This window comes from Hippopotamus amphibius, chromosome 5, assembly GCF_030028045.1.
Source record: "Hippopotamus amphibius kiboko isolate mHipAmp2 chromosome 5, mHipAmp2.hap2, whole genome shotgun sequence".
NCBI classification, from domain to species: Eukaryota; Metazoa; Chordata; class Mammalia; order Artiodactyla; family Hippopotamidae; genus Hippopotamus; species Hippopotamus amphibius.
This window is the reverse complement of record NC_080190.1, coordinates 8,490,275-8,502,553: the sequence shown is the minus strand read 5'-3', so window position 1 is coordinate 8,502,553 and position 12,279 is coordinate 8,490,275. Positions and strand designations below refer to the sequence as shown.

General features: G+C 46.1%; 1 pseudogene; it reads right to left on the bottom strand.

Annotated features, from left to right (window-relative positions):
* Nucleotides 1-10,249: 10,249 nt before the first annotated feature.
* Nucleotides 10,250-11,986, bottom strand: LOC130854158 (polypeptide N-acetylgalactosaminyltransferase 11-like; annotated as a pseudogene).
* Nucleotides 11,987-12,279: the final 293 nt, after the last annotated feature.

The following is a 12,279-nucleotide window of genomic DNA, read 5'->3' as shown; positions in this document are numbered from 1 at the left end:
GCATCATGCAATCCATTGAGGGCCTGAACAGATCAAAAAGGAGGGTTGATTGCTTGAGCTGAGACATTGATCGTCTCCTGCCCTCAGCTCCCCTGGTTCCCAGGACTTTGGACTTGGACTGAATTACACCACCGTCCTTCCTGCTTGCAAACAGTGCATCGTGGGGGCTTTGCAGCCTCCATAAATGCATGAGCCAATTTCTTACAACGTTTCCTTATATACGTGCAAAGATGTGTGTGTGTGGTTCTGTTTCTCTAGAGAATCCAGACTAACACGGGAACCTACAGGGATGAAAAGCCAGCTGCACCTCTCACTCCCACTGACTCTCACTTCTGCAGGGACCCCGTAGTCAGGCCGGGAGGCAATATCCAGGGAAGCGCTGTTTCCCAGCTTCAGTATCCACGCTGCCGTTTACTGTGTCCCTTTTTGCCGACTTCCAGCAAGAGTTAAAAATGAACATTTAGGACTTTCCTGGTGGCGCAGTGGTTAAGAATCCACCTGCCAATGCAGGGGACACGGGTTCAATCCCTGGCCTGGGAAGAGCCCGCATGCCGTGGAGCAACTAAGCCTGTGCACTACAACTACTGAGCCTGTGCTCTAGAGCCCACGAGCCACAACCACTGAGCCCATGTGCCACAACTACTGAAGCCCGTGCACCTAGAGCCTGTGCTTGGCAACAAGAGAAGCCACCACAGTGAGAAGCCCGTGCACTGCAACAGAGAGTAGCCCCTGCTCGCCACAACCAGAGAAAGTCCGTGTGCGGCAATGAAGACCTAAGAGAGCCAAAAAAAAAAAAATTTAGCAGATGGTGGCTTTTTCTCACAATGGTCTGTGAATGCCACTGTGGGCTGTGCTAATAATGCCGATGGAAGTGAAAAAAATGAATATTTGCAAAAGTCACATTCCATCCTGGCCTCTGACTTATTTGATTTGACCTTGTACAAGGCTCTTTACTCTCTCAGCTCTGAATGTCTCATGTTTAAAAATAAAGCTATGGTGTAAGTTTAGACGTATGTCAGTGGAAAAGAATAGAGTCTGGAGATAGATCTACACATATATAGTCAATTGATTTCAACAAAGGTGCTAAGGTAAGTCAGCAGGGAGAGGAGGGTCTCTTTATCAAATGGTGCTTGAAGATCTGGATATTCACATGCAAAAAGAAATACTAAAACTTGACCCAGACATCATCCCATGCACTACGCTTAACTTGAAATATATCATGGACCCAAATGTAGAGACTAAAAATATAAAACTCCCAGAAGAAAACATAGGAGAAAATCTTTGCAACTTTGAGGTAGGCAAAGATGTCTTTGATAGAACGCACAAGGCATGACCATAAAATTAAAAATTGTTGAATGGTCCTCATCAAAATTTTAACATACTCATCTTGAAGACATCATTAAGAAAATGAAGACGAGCTACAGAATGGGGGAAATATTTGCAATACATGTGTCTAGCAAAAGAATTGTATCCAGACTATATAAGAAGACAAACCAATAAAAAGAGACAAAAGTTTGAGACAGATTCCTCCAAACAACATTCACTCTTGGCCCACACACAAAAAGATATTCAACATTAGAAGCCATCAGGACAGTGCAAATTAAAACCACAGTGAGATGCCAGCACACAGGGAATGGCTGAAATTAAAGACTGAAAATACCAAGTATTAGGAAGAATGTAAAATAACTGGGACTCCTATACATCACTAGTGGGAATCCAAAATGATGCAAACACTTTGGAAAACAGTTTGGCAGTTTCTTATTTTTTTTTAATACTTTATTTATTTGGTTACTCCAGGTCTTAGTTACGGCTCACGGGCTCCTTAGTTGTGGCATGCAAACTCATAGTTGCAGCATGCATGTGGGATCTAGTTCCCTGACCAGGGATGGAACCCAGGCCCCCCTGCATTGGAAGCTCAGAGTCTTAACCTCTGCACCACCAGGAAAGTCCTGGCAGTTTCTTATAAAGGTAAACATGCACTTATAACCCAGCAAATCCATGCCTAGGTTTTTTCCTAGAAGAAATGAAAACACAGAAAGACTTGTACAGGAATGTTCATAGTAACTTTATTTGTGATAACCCAAAACTCGACACAACCCATACATCCATCAACAGGTGGATAAACAACTGGGGTTCATTCTGTAGGATCCCATGTATGTGAAACAGTTTATTTAAAAAAGACAAAACTAGTCTATAGTGACAAAAAGTAGATCAACGGTTACTTGGGTTTGGGGTAGTGAACATTATAAAGAGACACAAAGGAACATTTTGGGAGTGATAGAAATACTGTGTATTTAGTTGTAGTGGTTGGTTACTCGAGTATATTGTCAGAACTAATTAAACTGCACGCTTCTAATGGGTGCATTTTACATGACACTGTGAACATACTTAACACGGCTGAACTGTGCACTGAAAATGGTTAAGGTGGTAATGCTTATATTATTTGGTTTTTGCCACAATTTTTCAACAACAATCACATGTAAAACAATGTGTGTTTTTTTAATTGTATACAAATTAAAACTGAATAAGGTTGATTTAACAAGTAAAGCTATATATCTTTAAGATCTCTTCTGGCTCCTGAAAATCTTGACAAATACTCAAAATTACCTTCTCTCACCATTATCAAAAATTTTTCAGTTTTTCACAGCTCAAAAATCTCCTAAGATGAAATTCATCTTAAGATAAATTTAGAGGTAGTGGCTTTACATTTTCATGTGCAGTGGACTTATTGGTAGCCTGTGAACCCTATGGGCTCCTCCAAATAACAATTTTTTTAAAAGAATTACTACATAAGTTTTTTTTTATAAATTTATTTTATTTTTTATTGGTTGCGTTGGGTCTTCGTTGCTGTGCTCAGGCTTTCTCTAGTTGCGGCCAGCGGGGGCTACTCTTTGTTGTGGTGCGTGGGCTTCTCATTTTGGTGGCTTCTCTTATTGTGGAGCACGGGCTCTAGGCACGCAGGCTTCAGTAGTTATGGCACATGGGCTCAATAGTTGTGGCTCACAGGCTCTAGAGCACAGGCTCAGCAGTTGTGGCACACAGGCTTAGCTGCTCTGCGGCATGTGGGATCTTCCTGGACCAGGGCTCGAACCTGTGTACCCTGCACTGGCTGATGGACTCCCAACCACTGCACCACCACAGAAGCCCCTACGTAAGATTTTGAAAGAAAACAATCGTATTGAAAGGTAGTTGCCAAAATATTTTTTTAAATATACGAGTACGTTTGCAATGAGCCTAAACAAGATTTTGAATACCTGTATCAACTCAAAGCGATGTGCAGTTACCTGTGATTTCCATTGGTGACAGTTCTAGGCTGACTAACACCCCTATGATCTACTCCTCACTTATAACTGAACGTAATGCTAAATTTTTTAGTGAAATTGAGGACAACGTTTTCCACCCAAACTCATAGACTGAATTCTGTCTGTCAAATGCAGTTTGAGAACCCCTAGTTTAGTGTGTGATTTTGTCATTTATATCTTGGCATGAAAGAAGTTTTTTAACTAGACTCCTTTCAGTTAACTCTAAGATTATCCCTTTACCCACAGGAAGGTGAGAAGGGAGCTTGGAGCACAGGGAGGAAGCAGGGGCGGGGGTACTAAGAGCTTGCGGAGCCGGATGTAAACGGTGGGGGCCGGGAAGGCAGCAAGGGCACCGGGAGGGTCCATCGTTTCATGAACGGCTGGTTTAACCTCTCTCTTCCTTTAAATGGCTTCTCAGAAATGGGGTGCAAGGAGGGGCATCTCACGGGTTCCCCTGGTCTGCAGAGCCCAGCTCCCACAGAAACTGGCAAGGGCTGGAGGAAGGATGGGTTGGCAGAGTTACAAGCGGTGTGAGCTGGTGTCCAGACGCTCCCGGAGGCAGCCTGGACACAGGGCAGACCCTCCCTCCCAGCCCTCACACAGCTCCAGTGCCCCCAGCGGGCTGTGCAGTGATGGCAGGGCAGGGCCCACCCCCAGAGCCCACCCCACAGGGCCCCGCTGGCTCTCACTGCCTCGAAGGCCAAGGCGGGCTTTCAACCTGGGCTCCTGGCTTTGCTTTCAAGGTGCTTTGTTTTCTGCCCTGAAAACTTCCTTGAGGGAAAGAAACACAAAGTGGTGGTTAGCTGCTGAAATTCCTCGCAGATTTACCCTGAACTGAGGCCCAGAGAGGGGAGGGGACCTGGCTTGGGTCACCAGGTAGCAGATGAAAGGCCTGGGACCCACGTCAGGTCCACACTTGCGAGCTCTCTTCTCCCCTGAGACGCAGGAGTGTGAAGGGAGGTCAGCATCATGGATGGCACCCAGGTAGCCTGCCTGTGGACACACAGGTGGTCAGAGGCAGGGCGGGCCTCAGAGACCATCAGGCTTACTTTTATAGAGGGTGGAAATGTGTCCCAGAGAAGGGAGGAGGCTCTACCAACACCAGCAGCTGGAGGTGACAAGATGGTACTTTGGTCCTAGGTGAGCGGTTCCCAAGCCTGACCAGGCACCAAAATCACCAGGAGCGACTGTTCCGAACAGGACTCTGGGGATCAGTACCAAACCTGCACATCAGAACCTCGGCCGAGGAACCCGGCACCTGCACTGTCACTGAGCAACCCAGGCAGCTCCAGTGTGTGGCCAGGGTGGGGTCCCAGGGCGCTGAGCCATTCCTAAGTGTGCCCTGGAAGGGGCTGGTTGGGACCTCTGACCCCTGTGGACAGACTAGAGGGAAGAAGGCAAGGAGAGTGTTCTCCCCTTGGGGCAGAAGAACGGACCTCAAATAGGTGTTGGTTCAAGAAAAACCTTAAGCTTTGAGCCAACCCTTTCTTTTCACTGAGTAAAGCTAGACCTAAGGGGTTGGGGGCGGGGAGGTGGGGGGAGGGGGGCTTCATGAAGTACAGCATCATTTTAACTCTCTCATTCTCTCCACCAGATCCAAAGAAGGACAGAGGCTGCGTGTTACTCATTTCTGTACCCCAAGGGCTCAGCCCAGAGCCAGGTACACAGCAGGCACTAAATAAATGCTCCCGCCATTGAATTCCCATCATTAGCTACACTGTGTGAGTGGCGCTTCCACCATAGATTTTTCTGCTGCCTCTTGAGTTTCCGCAGACACTGGGAGTTGCTGGGAATGCTGTATTCCAAGTGAAAATATTCATTATGACACATGCTGTTTGCAATTTCCTCAATCCCAGTCATTACCCCATAATGTGCTTGGGGAGGAAAACAAACCGCTCCTGGAAAGGCAGCTGCACGGTAGCTGAGGTCAGAGCACTGCCGCCTCACTCAGTGGTCTTTCCGTGGCACTTCTCTGTTGACCATGACCAAGAGGGACTCTGGACCTGGGAGCACTGGCCAGTGGATCTCCAGCCAGACAAGATCCAGTCACACATCTCAGGCAAGGTCAAGAAGCCCAAGGACCCCAGGGACGAGAACCACCTCCCCCGCACCCTCCCCAAAGACATATGCTAATTGCAACATGTTAATTTGCAATGCAGGGACCCTTTCAGTCATCAGAGCAACAGAGAAATCCCTCTGTTTGACATTTTCCCTGTTTACCTCATTAAAAAAAAATAGCGGCACAGTGCAGAAGTTTGCTCCTGGTCTCATTAGCTGCCTTCTCGTAATTGCAGGTTTTTAAGCAAGCTGAAGGCAGAGCCTCTGATGGAAATTAAACTCAAAGAGAAAGAGAACAAGAAAAATGCGTAGGAGTTGGATAATTGCATGCCTGTGTCTCTAGCAGTGGGCTCAGGCAAACAGAGCAGCAGATGGGGTCTAAATTGAAGGAAAAATGGAAATGAAGCTCAACTCAGACAAATGGTAAGCAAAGCAAGCCCTGAGAATATTTCTGGACAAGGCTCTAGCTCTCTAGCTGGTGTTTGTTTGGTGACTTTACCTGGTAATTGGCTCTGACATTTCCCCCCCACCCTTGGACCGCACTCCTTGGACCTCCTCTCTCTCCTCTTGGCCGAGGGAGGGTTCTGGCACCTTCTCCCAGGGCTGCAGGTCACTGGACACCAGCCAGGAGACAGTTGGCCTTCACTTTCCCTCCCAGCCTCTCGCGCCAGCTGCCCTCACTTTCATCCAGCCAGCTGCAAACCTAACCAGGGCATCTGAGGGCTCTGTACCCTCACAGAGAAGGTGCTAGATTTTTTTCCTCAACCTGGAATCCTGCTTAGCTTGTCCTCCAGCATGGGCGAGAGGAGAAGTCATGGGCTTTGGAATCAGAATGACCTGGTATGGAATCCACTCATTGCTGCCTTTGTGACCTTTAACCATCACTTTAAGCATCAGTAAAATGGTGATAATGGCACCCAAACTGTTAGGTTAAATGAGCTGTTTCTGGAAAGTGCTGACACACAGTAGGTACTCCATGTACGTTAGTTCCCTACTCAGCCTCCAAGTTCTGAGAAATCCGTAATGTCCTCTGGAGTGAAGGTCAGACCATTCGGGGCTTTTGGAATTGCTAGCTTTTCAGGGCAACCTCTCTGGAAGAGATAGTGTGGCTCAGTGAGAGGAACCCTGTGGGTTTGAGTCTCCTGTGACCTTGGCCATGGTCCCAATCCTTTTGAGTCTCTGTCTCCCCTGTGCCATCAAGGAAGGGGCGACACTGTCCCAGGCCGGCCCTGCTCAGCTGACGAGGCTGTTGTGAGTTCTGGGGGGTTAAGGCATGAGAACAAGCTGTGCAAACTGATAAAAGGGAACATTTACTCCAACCCAATTTAGTAGCTTATGTGAACGGGCAGCTCTGGAAACCCGTGGAGGAAAAGAGTTCTCAGGGACTTTTATTGGAGACTCCGTGTAGGCTGGTAGCATGACTTTGGTGCAGCTGGTGCCGTGAAAAGAGCCACAGCTTTGGAGCCTGAATAATCTTCCTGACATGTACCTGCTGTGCAGCTCCAGGCAGATTCCTTACCTGACAGTGGGAAATGGGAAATAGATAATTTATGTAAATGCTCTTTATAAACTGTAAAGTGCAGATCCTCCTGTTTGTTGTTTTGTAATTCTTCACTCTAGCCCCAAGGATGCTCAGCTCAACATTTTTTATACTGGTTGGTACTTAGTATAAAATAGATAGCTAGTGGGAACCTGCTGTATAGCACAGGGAGCTCAGCTCAATGCTCTGTGATGACCTAGATGGGTGGGATGGGGGGTGGGGTGGGAGATGGGAGGGAGGTCCAAGAGGGAGGGGATATATGTATACATATAGCTTGTTCATTCTGTTGTACAGCAGAAACTAATACAAGATTGTAAAGCAATTATACTCCAAAAAAAATATATATATATCCCTGTAGAAGGAAAGATACCCAGCCCCTTCCTGAAAGCCCATTTATGTCCAAGCAGCCTTTGAAGCAATTAGTCTTAACAAGATGATATTTAATGCAGATTGGGGTCTGCAGAATAATAGCTACCTAAAGATAATCCTCAGAGCCTGTGAATATGTTACCTTACGTGGTGAAAGGGACTTTGCAGTTATAATTGAGTTAGGGATTTTGAATATTATCCTGGGCTACCTAGATGGGCCTAATGTGATCACAGGGTCCTTAAAAGAAGGAAGACAGAAGCAGGAGAGTCAGGGAAGGAGGTGTGATGATCCAAACGGAGGTCAAAGCCAGAGAGAGACTGACGATGCTGTGCTACTGGCTTTGAGGTGGAGGAAGGAGCCCAGGGATACAGGCAGCCTCTAGAAGCTGGAAAAGGCAAGTGAATTCTCCCCTAGAGCCTCTAGAAAGAGCACAGCCCTGACATCATGGTTGTAGCCCACTGGGACTCATGTTCGACTTCTGGACAGTAGAGCTGGAGGATAATAAATCTGTTATTTTAAGGCACCAAATTGGTGTAACTTGTTACAGCAGCAAAAGGATACGAATACACAGCTAAATGGAAACCTCTGCAACTTGCATACAAAAATCCCAAAGCCCGCGCACAAAAAAGGGAACAGAGCTTAATGACTAAAAATGTCAGTGATGTGGCCCTGGTCACCATGGCAGCTTCAGTGTTGAGTTTTGTTTTTTATATGAAGTAGAGTAACTGGCATGAGAGAGAGGACGTTTTACATTCACTGAGGTCATTGGGTCGCACAGAAACAGGGAGTTCAGTTCAGGGCAAAACAATTCCAGGACGGCCTTACAAACTAGCTCGTTTCCTAAGCATGAGAGAGAGCAGGAACTCTCATACCTTGCTGGTGGAGAACAAACTGGTACCACTTCATTGGATGGCAATTTGGCAACGTGTGTTAAAATTTTAAATGCTCATATCTTTCAATCTAGCAACTTCATCTCTCTAAAATAATCAGACAGATAACCTGTACGAAGAGGTACTGTGCAATGCAAGGATATTCATGATTGTTTCGTTTGTAGTAGCAAAAGATTCAAAACTACCTAGTGTCCATCAACAGGGGATTAGGTTTAATGGAATGCGATTTATCAAATTGCCTATGTCACTTTTAAAAGAATCAGATGGGGCTTTAAATTCTGATGTGGAATCATCTCCAAAATTCTTATTAAGAAAAGCAAGGTGCAGAGTAGCGAGTAGCGTATGTAATATTTTTGTCTTAAAAAATGTGTATACTTTGCGAATGCATAGAATTCTCTTGCAAAGATAGGAAGTGGTAACATGATTGTGTCTGGGGGGAGGATTCCAGAGCCTGGAGGTCTGGCATATAAGGTTTGATTTGCCCTTTATCTCACTTTTATACTTTCTCCTCCCATGTGCCTGCATTGTATGTTAAAGAAAAGGAAGATAAAAGGGAAGGAAACAGAGGTCCCTGAAACTAGCTCATGGGTGGGGCTGTTAAAAGAACTGGAATGTTTACTCTGTGCAGAGGGCAAGGCTGAACCAATGGAGAAGATTTGGTCTTTGAAATAATGAAGAAGGGACTTCCCTAGCAGTCCAGTGGTTAAGACTGCACTCTTCCAATGCAGGGAGCGCAGGTTTGATCGCTGGTCAGAGAACTAAGATCCTGCATGCCTTGTGGTATGGCAAAAAAAAAAGAAAAAAAAAAAGGAGGGAGAGAGAGAGGGAGAGAAATAAAGAAGAATTTTCCAACCATCAGAGCTGCCTGAAGGAGAGAACCAGGCTACCCCAGTGAGGAGTGAGTTCTCTATGGCTGCTGGGCTGATGAAGCTCAGGCTGCATGAATCTTTCTTGCTGGGACACAACGGGGTCTCAAGTTTTGGAGGACTTAGTGTAGTGCAGGAAGTTCACCCCAGCTCCATATTATTATTATTTTTTAATAATAAAAAGGATCCTTTAAATGTAGATAGTACCATAATTCCTCAAAATGCTTTATAATAGTTAACTGCCTCTTAAATACCATCTTATAAACGATGCCTTCTGGAGTTGAAAGTAATGTGGATGCAATCTGTTTGAAATTGTCTATTTAGAACATGATAATAGAAGTGAAAAAAAAAAAAAAGAACAATTAACAGTCTCCTATGAAGTCCTCTAAGAAAGGAAATCATAACAAGTTTCTGATCAGATAAATGCCATTCCATTATTAAAATAAATTTAAAAGAGGCATAAATAGATTTGAATAGGCACATCAGTTTCCTGAGTTGTGCCCTTCTCTACAAATTTGACTCCTTATAGAGTTAAAATTGTATTCTGGTTTCCTGTTATAAGCAAAAAATTCCTTAACAGCAGCTCAGAAGTGACCTTAATGTCTTGAGGAAACATACTTCCTCATCTCCTGATGGTCATTCAGTGCTTCAGTCTCCAGGGTATCTGCTGTCTCACTTCCGCTAATCCTCTCTGGCATCTCCATAGGAGGATATTTGATAAATTGTTAGTGCAAGTTTGTGTGCCCAGCGCACAGTGAGGCCAAACAAACCAGAGTTTGGAGCAGAGAAAGGTTTACTGCAGGGCCATGCAAGGAGACAGGTGCCCTAAAAAGCCCCGAGCTCCCCAAAGCGTTTCGGCAAAGCATTTTTAAAAGCCAGGTGAGTGGAGGGGTTGGGGTCACAGGGCATGTGATCAGCTTGTGCACAATTCTCTGATCGGCTGATGGTGAGGGAACAGGGTGGTGTCACGGGGGTTAACATGATCACTCCTTAGGCTCCAGGAGGGCTGGTGCTATGCGCTCATGTCACCAAATAGTTAACATCTTCCATTCGGTGGGAGCTTTTCACATCTGCAAAACAACTCAGGAAATGTGCATCAAATACTGTTATCTGGGTACTTTAGAGATGGGCTAAAGCAGAGGATAAGGGGGAAGCCCTGTCCCAGGAAGGCCCCATAGGGTTCTGCTCAGTTACAGAATCACCATTCCAGCCACAGCATCCACCTTAACCTTCCAAATGCCACTGTTGTGAGGACATGCCATCACAGGTTGCCATAGCAACACAGCCTCTGTGACTTGGTAGATTAAACACTCTTAGGCACTGTCCAACTGACACCTGGTACAGCCAATTATTCTTCCCAGAAGTCCATTGGTGGGCTCCTCCTGACCCCTTACACTTCATGAGCTACTTGATGAGCAAGTTTCTGACATATCCAGGTAAGGGAGGTTATTTAAAACCAATTCATGCCCTTCCTTATAAATTCGGATCTGCTTTTGGTCACAGTAGCCACATCTCTTAAGCACTCCTAGGCCTCCCTTCTGACTTAGGCAACCCTGGACCACCAAGCACTTATTGATCTGGAGGTGACAGAGCCTTTCCCATTGAAGGACTTGGGGGCATTTTGACCTTCTATTGATAAAAATGGGTTGCTAGGGTTTGGCGTTGGGCTCAGATATCTTCATCTCTTGGTAAATATTATCCAAATACCATTTAAATGATTTACAACCCAATTTCTTCCTCAGTTCAACATGCCCACTGATATTACCATAGCTTTTGGACCCCAGATCAGGTCTCATGGAAAAACATTGCTGCTTATATTCATCCAACTAAACATGAACCAGTCTCATTACACGTGTCATGACACCCTGGCCTTCAGGAGAACCATATGGGCACCTTTTACCGAATATGTGTCCGACTCTAGAGCAAGAGATGATGGACAGTTGACCTCCACCCATCCAAATCTAAAATGATATTTCTAAATTTTCTCCTCCCCAGACATGCACGCCATTGTCACACTGTCCAAGTTCAATGAAATCATTTCTCTTCATGGCACACAATCCTCCAGCAGTTGTAGGTGACTTTACTGGTGTAGTAGCTCCCTCTGGTCCTCCGAGTTTGGAAAAGGGAGCACGACCCCATCTGAAATGTAGCCCCCAGTTGAATCCCCCTCACAACACAGGGGATGAGCTGTAGGCGAGGGCTGGCTCTGATGGTGTCGGTCACCAGTACCCTGCCCTGCGCCAGTCCTCCCAGATGACAGCCAGCAAGGGCTCGGCCACGTCACAGCTGCTCTGATTATTCTTCCTCAAATCAATCCCCCATGCTTTGCATTTTTTATTACTTTAATTTTTCCAGGGAGGTAGTTTTGGACATATTCATCTAGTTCTCCTTTCAAATCACTGTCCACGAACTCGATTTCCTGAAGAAGCCAGGATGGTGTGTGGTCTAGGAGGGTGTGCACGGGCCAGCGCCAAACACACAGTCTTCACTGTAGAAATAAATAACAAAGCCAGCGGCTGGCAAATCCGTCAGACAGACTGGTCTTTACAGGCTGCACCCCTGGTATCTGGCACATCTCTGTGGTAGCCCTGCCCTTCCTGAGAAGCACACAGAAGGCATGTTTCTGATACCCCAGGTCTCTCAATGCCTGATCACTTTCATTGAAAATCATCCCCAATGCAGAAGAGAATTTTGCATGATCTTTTCCTAGATCTTCAATATGGTTATCTATCACATCATCCATTTTGTTTGCTTTGAACTGTGATTCTAATACTCGGCTTGGACCTTGAGTGAAACAGGGATAGAATCTGGAGAGGAAATGGTGCATGGGGCCCAGACACCTCGATGAGCACACTCTTAAGTGGCTGTCACTTCACCGAAGTTGAAATAAACAAAAAGCAAAACCGTCCAGGTCGCAGGCGTGAAGTGGCATCCACAAGAGAAATATCTCACGGCGACACGTCCCACTGTAGCCCCAGCATAGCTGACGGGCTGCTTTCAGCTTCCTAGTGCAGAAGCTGCTGGAGCCACAAACTGGTGCTAGAGGCTGGGGGTTAACTGGCATGAAAGTGAGAAACTCAGGATTTGGCCTCGGGTTGGGGGCTACACTTCTGGGGCTTGACCTCCAGGACCCTGGCTCCATGCTGGAATCACGCGGGGGACTTTTACATCTCACTGATGCCTGCACCGCCCCCGCCCCAGACCAACCGAATCAGAATCAGGAGTTTGGGCTCCCTTCTGGCCTCATCTACTCC